This window comes from Rhodnius prolixus, unplaced genomic scaffold (assembly GCF_049639745.1).
Source record: "Rhodnius prolixus isolate KJV_2025 unplaced genomic scaffold, Rpr scaffold_1, whole genome shotgun sequence".
Classification (NCBI taxonomy): Eukaryota; Metazoa; Arthropoda; class Insecta; order Hemiptera; family Reduviidae; genus Rhodnius; species Rhodnius prolixus.
The window spans coordinates 21652961-21667915 of NW_027411581.1; the positions used below are offsets into that span (position 1 = coordinate 21652961).

The window sequence follows — 14955 nt, forward strand, 5'->3', positions numbered from 1 at the left end:
AGCTAGCCAGAAATAGAGCGTACACTCCTAATTATTACACTTCTTAAGCTGAAGTTAATTCGTTATTCTAAATGACTTACTTTCCTTCAGCGGATAGCCTTTTCGTCCAGGTTCAAAGTTTTTGTACCAAGCTATTAAAGTAACAGTAGAAAAAATTTAATATTGCATACTTGAGAGGGAAATTGTTTTAGTACGCTTGCGGGTGCAATATCTGGACTCAGTGAGTGAATACTCGGCTTCCCACACACGTACAATAAGTAATTACTATTTGAGTTCAGCGAACTGTAGAATGGATATTTCTGGTGGAACATTTTTCAATGCTATCTGCCACTTTCATGGAGTCTAAGGAAAAAACTAATTTAAAAGATACAGAAAGGGAGAAAGGTCTTGATGAGAGATTGGCCAATAATTTTATTGTTTTGGTTACCTCCAATGGAAGTAGCCCTTTCATCACTGGCAAGTTCCTGTCACCTGGAGCTAAGGAACAAAACACTTAATAGGTACAGTCGAGCCTCCTATGATGGACACTCTCACTAACTACCGCGGACATTGATTTTGGGGAACGTATTATATGTTTCACCTCCCACCAACGACCACCTTATTATTAAAAGTTCGTTTGACGCGGTGATAAAAATAATTATCCCCTCTCAATTTTTGGGGTTTTTTTTTCTGGTTTTTCCTAAAGTTTCCTATATAAGCTCCATACACCTTGCACCATTTTTCAATATTACTTTGGACGAACAATATTATTTTTTCCGATATGTCTCCCAAACGAAAGTGGTTAACTCTAAAAGAGAAAATAAATATGTTGGAAGATTTTGCAAAAACCAAACCGAGCCATCGTCAACTTACCGAAAGGTTTGTTCTATTTTTCTAACAATAGATGATAGTATGATGATAATTTTACCATAAATTATTTTTGTTATGAATAAATGTGATGATTATTATAAAAATTGTTACAAAAATTATTAATTAAGTCAATAATATGTAGTTTTTTGATAATTTTTTTTGATAATTAAGAAAAACTAGATGCTTATCATGTAGCTAAATTATTATGCAATTATGTACGTTTTTAAATCTATTAATAATAAACAATTTTTAAATAGATGTTTGGAAAAAAAACCCATATTTTTTCATTATGAAACTTGCCCACCTCCTTCTAACGGCCACCTCCAAACAGCGGCCACTTAGCTTTCCCCCGCCAGTGTCCGTTATTGAGAGATTCGACTGTATATGTTTGAAAAACCCTGATCCATAGCTGAATATGCCTCTTTGATTATTCATAAACGGGGCAAACCACTCTGAGATGTCATTGCCATGAGTCTTATTGCAGCCGCTAAACAATTAGCTAGCTATCACCTTACTATTGGTGTATACACTAACTATTGGTGACATCACTGAACTGAGCATGATCTAAGCTCATTGGTGCCCGAAGCTTTTTTTTAGTGATCCGCTGGTCTCTGGACAGTGTTCTGTCGAACATAGACGACACTATCCATCACCAGACAGTGATCTGGAAGAAGCTTCTTTGAAAGAACATCTCCGGGACTTCTGCGTAGGAATCCCTTCCCTAGAACGCCACTTACCGCAGCATTACTGCTCAACATATCACTCGTGTACAGTGTCTTACATTAACTAACAGAGCAAGGCTAATAAGTAGTTCGTCTCTTGTATACATCTTCCCTCTCAAATTTAGATATTTACTCAAAAGATTTGAATTTCAAGGCAAAGTTCGTGTTAAAGTTTATTTAATTTTAGTTATTAATTCATTAAAAATAAATGGAGCACAATAGGGAAGTCAAGAAAAGCAGATATATGACGATCTACTGTAAAATTGTCACCATTATTAGTGTGTCCTTGTCAAATAATGCGGATTAGGGGCGGATAGGAAACGCACGTGCGTATTACGCTTCCCAAACGCTTTGTAAACATCTGTTTAAAAAGGATTATGAATGAATACTTTGTGTGCTATTTAAGCGGAGTGAACATTTCACACTAAATACGAACTGAACTATATTATGTAGTACACCAGACTTCCTCATTGCTAGACCCTTAGATCATCGTACCATCATCGTACATAATGTTGAAATTTTTTTTATCACGTCCCAGTTATTAGAGTTCATCGTTTAAATATCACTTTCTTCTTATACTACAATTTATTAATTGTCCACTTTATTTAAAAAGGTTCCACTTATGTTGGTTTATAGTGCCATCATCTCGGAGGCTGTAAACTGATTAATAGTAAATGACTTCCCAGTTGAAAATAAGTTTCTATCGTTCTTTAATTAATACAATATTAAAGAGCCATTACTGTGGTAGAGTTTTATAATTTACATTAAGTAAAATATCGTGGAAGGAATTACTTACTTTTCAAAAATATATCTCTCTAATTTATTTCCATGCCGTTGCTGCTACGTTCAACCGCTTAATTCTGACATTAAAGTGGTGTATATTTTTGTCTAGAATCAGTGAATTTAATTCTATAGTTCATGAGAATAAAATTGCTCTGAAAATTAGAAAATATCTTTTCTTTTTTATAGAAGTAATTTCTTTTCTCTGACAGCCCACAGTGAATTTGCACTGAAATTTGAGCACAAAACCCTCGTAATGTTAATAAAAAATCAGATTCAATTTAACCTTCTTAATCAAAGTAAATTCTTGGAAATTAATAATTCATTTTTAAAATCCATTAGCTAATGCTTACACGTGCAAAAAATATTTTAGAAGCATAAGTTGAACAAGATTACTTATTATAAAAGTTAATTAAAGGAAAATTTAATTAACTTTTTTAAAATGTATTTCAATTTGCTGAAATATCATTTTTTTTATGTTAACCATTTTCTTTTCCTTTTCTACTTATTTGTTTATTTACTTTATTTTACCGAATAAAAATTATTACACTAAAAATAAGTTATTGTAAAAAGTTTGTTAAATTTTAATTTAAAAAAGAATTTGAACATTCTGGAGACCCTGGAATCTGCATTGAGCAGTTTTGTTGAATGATGGAATCTCTGAAAAACTCTCCAAGAAAAAGCTTGAATTTCCTGATTTAGATTGAATTGCTTTTGAAATTCCTTCACGGAATTTTGCCTAAATGAGGTTCCACTTAAGCATTACAACGTCAGACACTCTGGTGACTGCATCTACAAGTTAGAGTTCTAATTTTGCTCAGATGATAATGGGAAACGCAGTTAAAACTGCAATATATTGCTCGAAGTTCGGCTACTTACAGACCATCTAGAGCCGTACCATTAAGTTAAAGATTTTCGACCTGGAGATTGAAGTTGGCCTGGATTGATTACCTGTTATACAATAAAGATACAGAAACGTAACTTTGAAATCGATTTGCCATTCATCGAATGTAAGTAACAAGGGGCAGAAGCTTGTCACATCAGGGGATACCGTAAATTTAAAAATTGTATGTGCTCCAAACTTCCTGAGGGGGTACAGTTTTTTGAAATAAAATCCCCGCTGTATTTAAAGACGGTTCATGAATGCTGTATCTTCTGCCACTTAACGCAACTAAGAGAACGAAAAATGGGTAATGTGCTCGGCAATTCTACGGGCAAAACACGCAGTCTTGCAAATAGAAAAAGCCAAAGGCTAAAGATTGCTATCTGTGAATCTCAACTACACTACTCTGAGAAAGAATTTGCAGTATATTGTGACAGTTCTCCGATATTTTTATTTATTTTTGCTAACAATTGCTTTGGTTTAAGAGTAGGCTGTTATGCGACTCAAAATAGTTGACTTGTGCAATTAACTCCTACTAAAACTCGTTTAATTGTGACTTTGTAGTTTGATATATGTATGTAAATAAAAACATCCGAATGCTGTTTTTAGTGGCGAGTGGTTTTATTTAGAGATTCATTGGGCGTTTTTGAAAGAGAAAAATGGTTACGATTTCTATTTACAATATTTTTTCACTAGTTATCAGAAGTGAAGACAAACCCACTTTTCAATTGACAAAACAAAAATCTTTACGTACCTAAAAAAGTGGTTAACTCTTATTTTCACAATAATACGCTCGACTGAAAGTAATACTAGTAATTCATTCTAAACTCGCTGGAAGTTATCTTTGTACCAAATCGAACTTGTATTTTTTCATTTCTTTTGCGTATTTAAATGAAAATTTGATTATTTAATTGAATTCCTTTGATAACGATCCAATAGATTATTTTTGATCCATTTAATAAATTAAAGAGCCCCTATCCATCTTTTAAATGTAGATCATTCAGTCAGGGCTTAATGGACCGTGTGCCTCGTTCATAGTTCTCTTTTTCAGACCCATCTATTTTTAGCGCTTTCAAGAGGCGAGTTTGATGTTTCCGGGAGTTGATAAAAGAAAGGTTATTAACTGCTGCTTATTATGTTGTATTTAGTAACGATCTTACTTTATCTATTATAAGCTCACTTTCTTTCCGCACCACTTTTTAATGGTGTTTTGCGATATTTTGGTTCGGAGAAAATTCTACCTACGAGCTCTGTATGGTCTTTCCCAATTGCTTTCGATGTGATGTATCCTCATTTCTATTTGAAACTTTTCCAGAAGAAATGCTTTCTGAATTCTGTTAAATCTTTCACTTTGGTTTCAAGTGTTTGAAGGAATGTCTTCTAGAAAACAATGTTTACGTAGTATAGGCCTGTTGGCCTCTAGTCTTCTTTCTGGATGTAGCATATGATGGAAATCTATTTCTTCCTTAAAGTTTTGTAGCCATTTAATGCTAAAACATTTCTAAATTCCGATCCGTAAAAAAATATTCCAAGCTTACACATGCCCTTTCCTGGTTTGATAAGAGTAAAATTTCATATAAAGGTAGAACGTTAATTAACTAAGTTCATGGACCATTCAAAGTTATATTTAAAACAAGCTCGAAGGGAGAGTTGAATAGGTTGAAATTAAGTAGAACATAGTTAGCCCTGTTCGTCATTCTCTGTACTCGGCCGACATTACGCTCGGAATATCTAGCTTACTTACGTCACTACTCTTCTTCCGCAAAACATTCGAATTATCTGTTCTAGGACTAGTTAATGTGTACGATGAGTGAGGTCACTTTCGATTTATTTTGCGAAAATTTGGAAAACAAAAAAAAAATTATATACGGTTTGAAAGTTGGAACCACTTTTCCAACTGCAGTTAGCGTAACAAGTAACAAGCTAGACAGTAGTAGACTTCGATATTAATTGCTTCATATTAAAGATACCATTTCGAAAAAGTGCTGCGAAAAACCACAAATATCTACTCGGCAAAATGTCACTTCCGGTGGATTTTCTTTAAATTGGAAACTTCGGTTTCTTTTTCGAAAGTACAACTTTATTGCTATTAAACTTTCTGTCAAAGTAAACTCATAAAAAATTTGAAAAATTATTTGCAATAAAGAGAAAGAGTAGTGAAAATAAGGCACTAGGTTCAGAAAATTTGCTAATAATAAAGTAATTTTATTGGGTCCATTTCATTGAACTAAATTCTCAGAACATTTGGGAATTTTTGATTGATTTTTAAAAGAGAAGAAATGCTTTTTCATTCTATTTTCATTCTATTTTGATTCTATTTATTCATCATCAGTAAACTTATTACTACGTTCTTTAGTAGGAAGCTCAGACAAAAAAGTAATACCTATGTATTATCTATTTATTCATCATCAGTAAACTTATTACTACGTTCTTTAGTAGGAAGCTCAGACAAAAAAGTAATACCTATGTATTATCTATTTATTCATCATCAGTAAACTTATTACTACGTTCTTTAGTAGGAAGCTCAGACAAAAAAGTAATACCTATGTATTATCTATTTATTCATCATCAGTAAACTTATTACTACGTTCTTTAGTAGGAAGCTCAGACAAAAAAGTAATACCTATGTATTATTCACCTTTATTGAGAATTTCTCTTAATGGACGGAACTCTGGTATTCATTGGTACTCTTTATTGAGAATTTCTCTTAATGGACGGAACTCTGGTATTCATTGGTACTCTTTATTGAGAATTTCTCTTAATGGACGGAACTCTGGTATTCATTGGTACTCTTTATTGAGAATTTCTCTTAATGGACGGAACTCTGGTATTCATTGGTACTCTTTATTGAGAATTTCTCTTAATGGACGGAACTCTGGTATTCATTGGTACTCTTTATTGAGAATTTCTCTTAATGGACGGAACTCTGGTATTCATTGGTACTCTTTATTGAGAATTTCTTTTGTAAAATCTATTGAAAACTTTCGTGTTCTTTGATTTTTTGATTATTTTATAGATAGCTAGATAGTATTTTATTTATAAAATTACAAAATACAATAAATAAATTTATATACGCTATTAGACAATGGACATTTGTCCTCTGACAATAATTATTTTATATTTTTAGCTAACGATATTTTATTTTATTGTTTTGCGTTTGTGCGTTATTTCCTTCACTTATTGACTTGAGTATTCCTTTTTGTAAGTTCTTTTGTTTTGTTTTTGTTTAACAGTAGAATCATTTTATTGTTGGCCACAACTTTAAAACTACAATACTTTGCTCCATGCTTGAGGCTGAACAGCAATAAATATACTTCCATAAAAAGTACTGAAAATCACTCTATTTTTCAGCTGCAAGAAATATGAAAAGATACTTAAGTTTTTGGCTGTTATCCCTTGTAATTTTGGAAATTTCTTAAATAATAAAAAGTTATTAATGAGCAGTATTTATATTGTAACTATATTTATAGGAAGTTGTCAAGTATATAATTATTGTAAGATTTATTTTTAGTTAGCTGTGGTGGTAGAACTATTTCTGTATGTAGTGTTGTTAGTTTTTCAAGTAGTTATGAAGTGTGGCTATTTGGTCGTGTCAACTGGGTTACACACAACGTCTTCCTTTGATACTCCTTCAAGGTCTCTTGATCTTGGGGAGACGGCGCACACTCGCCTTTGTGGTGTCCCCTCTGGATAATATTGTGGTTTGTGGACACTCCTTTTCTAAATATACCTTCCTACTTTGCCCATAAATTATTATACAAAATAGAATTCATACATCTGTTTAAATATTTTACATAATTTACACTTTGTATAAGTTACTTATATGATCGTGGTAACTAATTATCAGTTATTGAAAACATTCAACATTATTAAGTGCAATAGACGTCAATCGCTAATGCACCAAAAAAATTCAAATAATATTGAACAGCAATACGTACAAAAAAAATTGTTAAAAGAATGTAATGGATTAAAATATATTTTTATTTTTCGACGGCTCAAATTAATCTTCATTGTTCTAAGGAAACATCTGCGGATTCCCTTTTATGGTAAATTTAGAGTAGGCCTTCAGAATCACTGAAAAAATTAAAAATAATAATAGTAAATAGTAAAACATAAAAATAACACTAATATTAAGCGTTTTATGGTGGTCTTGTCACGCCAGATGAAATGTTCCAAAGAACATCGCTTGATCTTATTGTGTGAAAAGTATTTTCTCTCACTTGTACAATAAGTAACTATTTTCTATTCACAATTTTTAGATTTTAACAAATTGTCTTCCATTTTGCAAACTTGTTCATGTGAGTAGTATGAAGTTCTAAAGTAGGCAACTGTCTACAATTAGGGACCTCTTTAAAAGAATTATTGAATTATTCAATAATGACGAAACTACTGCAGATTTTGGAAGAGTTGTGTCCACATATCCATACAATACTTCACAAATCTGACATATCAATTTCCCAAAACCAACTATAATATAAACATCGCTTATAATTGTTTTAACTGAACACTCTAAATTCGTCTATAAACAAATATTATTAACATTATGGAAGGTAGTGTTTAAAAAACGTCCAAAGTTAGGGTTTATTTACTTAGAGGAAAGTTTTAGAAGCTCAGAGGCACCAGTGAGTGGCAAGGCCCTCTCATCAATAGCAAGATGATTCATCAGTTCCTTTGCATTCCTTTAGTGCTAGTTAAGTCTGGTAAATCAGTCTATTGTCTAAAAGGGCAATACCCAGTATCCATTACAATATCAACTGTAGATTTCTTCATTGAATTCTTAAATACTATATGTAAGTTTTTTGCGAGAGTAAAGTTACCGTTTTTTTTTTTGCTTAAAAGAGGTTCTTTGAAGAATTTCTGAGATATTGGAAGCAGTTCATAGAATACTCTGATGGAAATTTTGTATTTTAATCAGACTATCATCTAATTTTACCGACTAAATTCTTCGCTCCATAGTTAAGTTCTTCTTTCTATATCACCAATCAATCCCTTCAACCAGACTTCAAACATTCCTTTCACTTAAAACAAGTTGCTTAAACACTTTACAGTAAATTCCACCATAATTCACAATCTTATTCTCACCCAGTAGGACAACATCTTCTAGGAACTATCAATAAACACTCATAGAATGTGGTTGCTTCATGATTTTCTCTCTGACGCCCAAAATCAATAGATACAAAAGGGTTTTTAGTGAATTATCACCAGGTAAACTTCTTCAATCTTGTTTATTGGAGCTCAGTGATGCGCTGGTTGTAACTAAATAAGGAATAAAAACCTTGACAAAAACTGTAAAGAATCTTTTGAGGTCAATTAAATTAGTGATAATCTAAGAAAAGTATTAATAAAACATAATAATTAATTTTAAACAAGAAGTAGGCGTGGCAGGAAGCTTAGAAGCCACAGGATCTAATACATATATTGAATTTAGTGTGATTAGAAATTTATTCCTAAATGCGAGTATCTTAAATTGTGATTTTCAATAATCTTTTGAGATTGTTCGGCAATAAAATCACTAATTTCTTGTATCATCCGTATAGATTTGAAAGTAAAAATTTTGCTTAAATTATGACCGTGAATTATGAAAAAAAAGTAATATAAAATTATAGATTTTTATCACTTTCACTTTTATAATTTAGTTACCAAATGCAGTCTGTGTGTGGAAAAATTATAGAAATTAGTTAACGTGTGAGAATAGTGTACACTTTCATATGACCAATTGTTATCCAGTAAGGTTGCTTATTGTTTTTTGTATTAGTAAAAATGTTGGGAACACTGTCATTGTTGTTGAGTATTCGAAAGGGCACGGGAAGATTTCTTTCTGTAATCACTATCATACAACGTGATTCACCTGAAACAAAGATTAGAGACTTACCTTTACGGAAATAATACGTTAGAAAGATCTTCAAAACAGGAAGTTTTTCAGACAGAAGTTGAAATTTAAAAAAAAAAGAAAAATAAAAGGTTTGAATTTTAATTTCAAAATCCCTTACATAATGTGTACTTCTAAGTGTTGTCCAGACCACTGATGTTATAATGGTCACCCACGCGGAGATATAGGGTCCGTGTCACCAATCCTGCCCTTAGAATTTTTAAAATAATCATTGATTATTGCGGAAGTTATGATTTTTATATAAAGTACGGATTTGGCTCCTTTGAAAGCACTGTGGGTGAAATAATATTTTACTGAAACAACGTTCTAATGTTTCACAAACAGCTCTGTGAACACTTTTGGTCGATGCTTGCTGAGCTAAGTCAAAATAATATCAATTTAGATAGAGCCTTTTTGCATCCTCGAAAGATTTTAAACGTAATTCTTTTTACTCACTTTTCAGCCCCGTAAAACGGTCTTTAGTCTTTAGAAGAGAACAACCCGTAAAGTTATCTCCGCCGATGTTCACAAAGAAACTACGAGGTATCAGTGTATTTGAGGTTGAAAAATATGTTGTCTATTCTTAAGTAGTATTCTTCATGTTCCAATCAGTAACTTAACTTCTGAACTGATGGCGACCAAATCCTGACTGGGGCTGATCGCTGTCATAAAGGATTGAGTTGGGTTCACATCTGTATAATTTTGAAATGTCTATATTCCTGTACCGGTGTTTGCTAAGGATAATACCTCCTGCACTCCTTATTTTGTTACATACTGTACCCTATTTCTTGGAAACCGTATTCTTTGTAGAAGCCGTCAGTCCACTTCTCCTTATCATATAATATCTTCTGTAATGGTTGGCTCAGTAAGACCTAATACCTAATCCTAATCCTTACGTTTGGTAGCTCTTGCATGGAACTCCTCACAGCTACTAGATCCATGTTGATTCGAAACACGCTAATAGAATGCGAAGCACTTGGGTTCAGTTTCTTCTAAGTGATCGCGAATAGCCTTTAGCATTTGCTCTTAGCATTCTATGATGTCACCGCACTTTAATTAGCAATTAGTTCTTCTACTTAAAAAAATAATATTGAAATATACATATATTGTAAATGTATATAAATTCTATTTGGAAACAAAGTTTGATACAGCAGCTACAAAAATAAAATGAACTATTAATATTTTTGCATTTATTTATTTTTGAATAGATCTGTAGATTTTGAATTGACCCACTTTTCCTAATATGTTTTAATAAAAACGAAACTGCGCCAATATTTGAAATTAGATGCAATATTTAATTTTTATTTACTTAAATAAATTTTTAAAGCGTAAAAAATTATGCCCACAAATTGTTTAAACAAATTTGAAAGTTACTTTTCGTTGAAACAGAATAAATGAAGTAATAATAATTGCCTTTTTGGTTCGTATCGTTGGTAGAAGTTGAAGATAGGCGTTATTTCAGTGTATAAATAGAATGGGACCCACTCCTAGATTTTGAGACACTCCCTACTGTGATGTCACCACACTCTCGCTTCATTTATCTATTTTATATTTATGTAACGTAGCATCTATTTTTATAGTAGTCGATAAATTAATTACATTAATTTAAGTGATTATTTGTAACTATCACTTTATTGCTGTAACTGAAAACCTTCAGAAATTATTAAAAGACCACCTATTACAATTTATGTTTTTATATATTATATTGTGTTGTCCGGAAACTAATGCAGGATTGTGGTTTTAAAAGAAAAAAAATAAAAATTAATGATTTATAACTGTTTTTATTAATCAAAATAGTCTCCATTACTTTCTATACATTTCTGCCAACGTGTGGGTAACTTTTCCATCCCCTCTGTATAGAATTTGGAATCCTTAGAATTTATAAATTCAGAAAACGCATTTTCTAATGTTCTTTGGTCAATAAATTTTTTATTTTGTAAATAGCAGTCCAGGTGTCTAAATGGTAATCAGTAGGCGAGAGGTCCGGTGAGTAGGGCGGGTGTGGCAGAGTCTCATAGCCAAGCTCCAACAATTTTCGGGAAGTCAATATGGCCGAGTGCTGTCATGCAACAGAATGGGCCCCTTTCGATTGACTTAAAGATGGCTTCATTATTGCCAATTTCTGATACATTACGTCCAATTTGGTTACAATACGATTCGGCATTTGATGGTTTCGCCAGGATTCGAGAAGCTGTAATGAATCAGACCAAATGAAGCCCACCAAACAGTAACCATCTACTTTTTTTGATGGCTTTGGAAAATGTCGTGCTGCTTCTTCTTTGTCAAGCCACTGTCCAGAGCGTCTGCTGTTGTCGTAGAGGATGCATTTTACATCGTAAGTCAAAATTCTGAACAGAAAAGGATCGCTGTTGTTTCGGCAAAGAAGTGCAGCACAAATTTCATTCCTCTGATCTTTTTGGCGGTCGTTTAATGTATGAGAACCCAACTTTCAAGCTTTTTACCTTCCCAATCGTCTTGAGATGGTCATCGACGGTTGATTTGCTGACTTCGAGTTTCCCTGCCAGTTCTCGAACAGTTGTTCTGGGATTTTCTTCCACCAGAGCTCGGAGAATACACTTTTTGTATAACCTCCAATGTATCACGTTTAACTTTTTGCCCTCATTGCACTAGAATTGATCTATACTTTATTTTGAGAATTTTTGGCCTGGAAAATTCTATTAAAGAGATTCTTGGGGTTATCCTTCCCAGTAAAGTGAGAGATTTCAGAGTATAATACGATTTTGTGTGTTCGGTATTATACTCTTATAAAATGGGGGTTATCCCTCTGGATAAAATGTCTTGATAATTACCGCCAAAAGTATCGCAATTACCGCATTAAAGAATGGATCATTCGCTTTTAAATGCCTCCTAAATTTTCTCTAAACTTGCCTTTCGGATCAAAAGTTTTAATTTAAATAATTGTTCTGATCAGAAAGTCGTTCTAGGCATTTTGAGGATGGTTAAAATGTAACGGTTAGTCAATAAATTTGCGGATTTAAGCGAAAGAAAATAGTGGAATTTTGTGCTTGACTTCCAACTTCCAAATTATTGGAACAACTTGAACGGTGGTGGAAGCAAAAGTAACCACTTTACCACGCAGGCAACTACTACACCAAACTCACCCCGTTATTTTTTATTTCATTCACGCGTTCCAAAATATCTGCAAGTCATATTAACTTCCGACTGTTTCAATAGTAATTATTATAAAAATTAATAGGAAAGCGATAAGGTCTGAGTAAACTTAAGTAGTCTCTTAGATTTTCTTACCCTAGTAGCCTCTTACAGCACGCTGTCTCTTAGTGGCCAGAGTTATCTTGAATGAAAGAATATTTGTCGGAGTCTGGCATATCACTGAAAAAAGTCTCCAAGTGACAACGACCTCAATTTCCGACAAAGCCTAAATTAAAAAAAAATAAAATAATAATAATAATAATGAAAAAATTCAATTGATCAACGTAGACTCTATAAAATTTGCATTCAATTTTGTGTAATAAAACTGATTTTATTAACGATTCACATAAAATTATCATTTCGCCCGATACATCGTTAAAATTGATTCTAGTTAGTGCCTGGGTTTCATTAATATTCACTACTTGCAGTTGGTTATTTATAAACGCCGTTTTAGCGGTTGAGTTTTATGAGAATGGTTTACCATTGAAATCGTTTTAGAATGGACATTCAGCAATCAAGAAAAATAATAATTTCTATTGGTAGTACAAAAAATTTCTTAAATTTTTATGTTAGTCTTGATTTGAGTACTTTTTTTTTTTTTAACAACATTGAAATTTTATGCTGAACTCACTTATTGGCATCATACATTAAGCTGTTAAATGTCTGTATGCAGTTATAAAATTTCAAAGAACTTTTACATGCTATTACTTATTAAATATAACAAGGTATCTAGGTTAAAGAATTTCTATTTGTGTATTTTAAATTGTTGAATAGAAAGTTAATATACGATTTTGTTTTTAAAAATTTTTGCACTTAATCTCATTTTAGAACTCAAAGTTAATTTTTTCATTTTAAAAAAGATTTGTTTTGAATTTTTGAATTCATTTTAAAAAGATAATTTATCGATAATTTCATTCACGAGCTTAACCGGTTGTCAGATTGCACGTTGATCAGTAAATTCAACCATTTTGTTGTGTAGTTATAAAAGCGACACAATACCACATGCTATATAATTGATGCTACTTTATCACTAACAGAGTGGCATAAAAATCAGCTGACGTCATTAAATTTTTTGAAAACTATTTTGGGCTAAACAATCACCAAAAAAAAAAAAATTTATTCAGTTAGTGGCACATGTGCTTAATCGTTTTCAAATTCGAAATGTTAGTTAAACATTTCTTATTAGTATTATACGGTTAATGAGGCAGCTTGAGGCATTTTAGAGCTAAGCTTAACTACCCTCTCTCTCCACCATCACGTACGAAGCACTTTCCTGGGGAAAAGATTTTTCTTAAAAAAGCATTTTCAAATAAAAAGTTACAGATTTACACGTGTTCTTTGTGTGTACCAAGTAAAATTGTTGCTACCGTTCTAGTTACAATATTATTTGGTTTGGTATAATTTAAAACTCTAATTATGAATATTCTTTAAATTAGAAGTAGGCATTAAAACTGTCCGGTAGGACAGTTGTATAAGGGTTGATCATCAAAAACTGCACGAAAAAGCGTAACGTTGAAAAACACCCAAATTTGACAATTTTTTTCTCTTTTTCTAAAAAAAATAAAATTCCCAAATTTTCTTTAAAATGTAGGGCAAATCCTCCTTCATAACTGTAATTTTTTGTAACAACATAGATTAAAGAAATTTCGAGAAATACGTTGGTGAAAATGGGCAAAAACGGCATTTTCAAAAACGTTCTTGTTCTTGTTCTTCTTGTTATCGATTTTGCAATGTAGCGCCTAAACGTGCGAACCGATTTTCATGAATGAGGTGTCATTTGATTCGGAATTTTATTTAGATATTATAAGTACGCGGGTCGTTTGAAAAGTCCGTGCAAAAATAAAAACTACTTAATTTTTTGGGGTAAACCTTTTTTATTTTACAACATAGTCTCCTTTTAGGCTTATACACTTCGCCCAACGCTGCTCTAGTTTGTTGATCCCTTCCGAATAATAGGATTTGTCCAAGTCTGAAAAATAGCCATTCGTTTCTGCAATCACCTCCTCGTTTGAATAAAATTTTTTTCCCGCCAGCCATTTCTTCATATTGGGGAACAAATAGTAGTCCGAGGGAGCCAAGTCTGGAGAATAGGGGGGATGTGAAACGAGTTGGAACCCTATTTCCATTAATTTTGCGACCACAACTGCTGAGGTGTGAGCTGGTGCGTTGTCGTGATGGAAAAGGACTTTTTTGTGGGCCAATCGTGGGCGTTTTTCTTGCAGCTCGGTTTTCAAACGGTCCAATAACGATGAATAATATGCACCTTTAATAGTTTTACCCTTTTCCAGATAGTCGATGAGGATTATTCCTTGCGAATCCCAAAAGACAGTCGCCATAATCTTTCCGGCCGAAGGAACGGTCTTCGCCTTTTTTGGCGCAGATTCCCCCTTGGTAACCCATTGTTTAGATTGTTCTTTGGTCTCAGGAGTGTAGTGATGTATCCATGTTTCATCCACAGTGACGAAACGACGCTTAAAGTCCTGCGGATTTTTCTGGAACAGCTGCAAACCGTCCTTGCAACACTTCACACGATTTCGTTTTTGGTCAAGCGTGAGCAATCGCGGCACCCATCTTGCGGATAGCTTTGTCATATCCAAATGTTGATGCAAAATATCACCCGTTCATTCGAGATGCCCACAGCACTAGCAATCTCACGCACCTTCACTCTTCTGTCATCCATC

General features: G+C 32.9%; 1 protein-coding gene across 3 annotated transcripts in view; it reads left to right on the top strand.

The window, feature by feature from the left end:
* The window catches only part of cv-c (RhoGTPase activating protein), a 512238-nt gene that overhangs the window by 327905 nt on the left and 169378 nt on the right, over positions 1-14955 (top strand). The gene's annotated exons all lie outside the window — the stretch shown is intronic.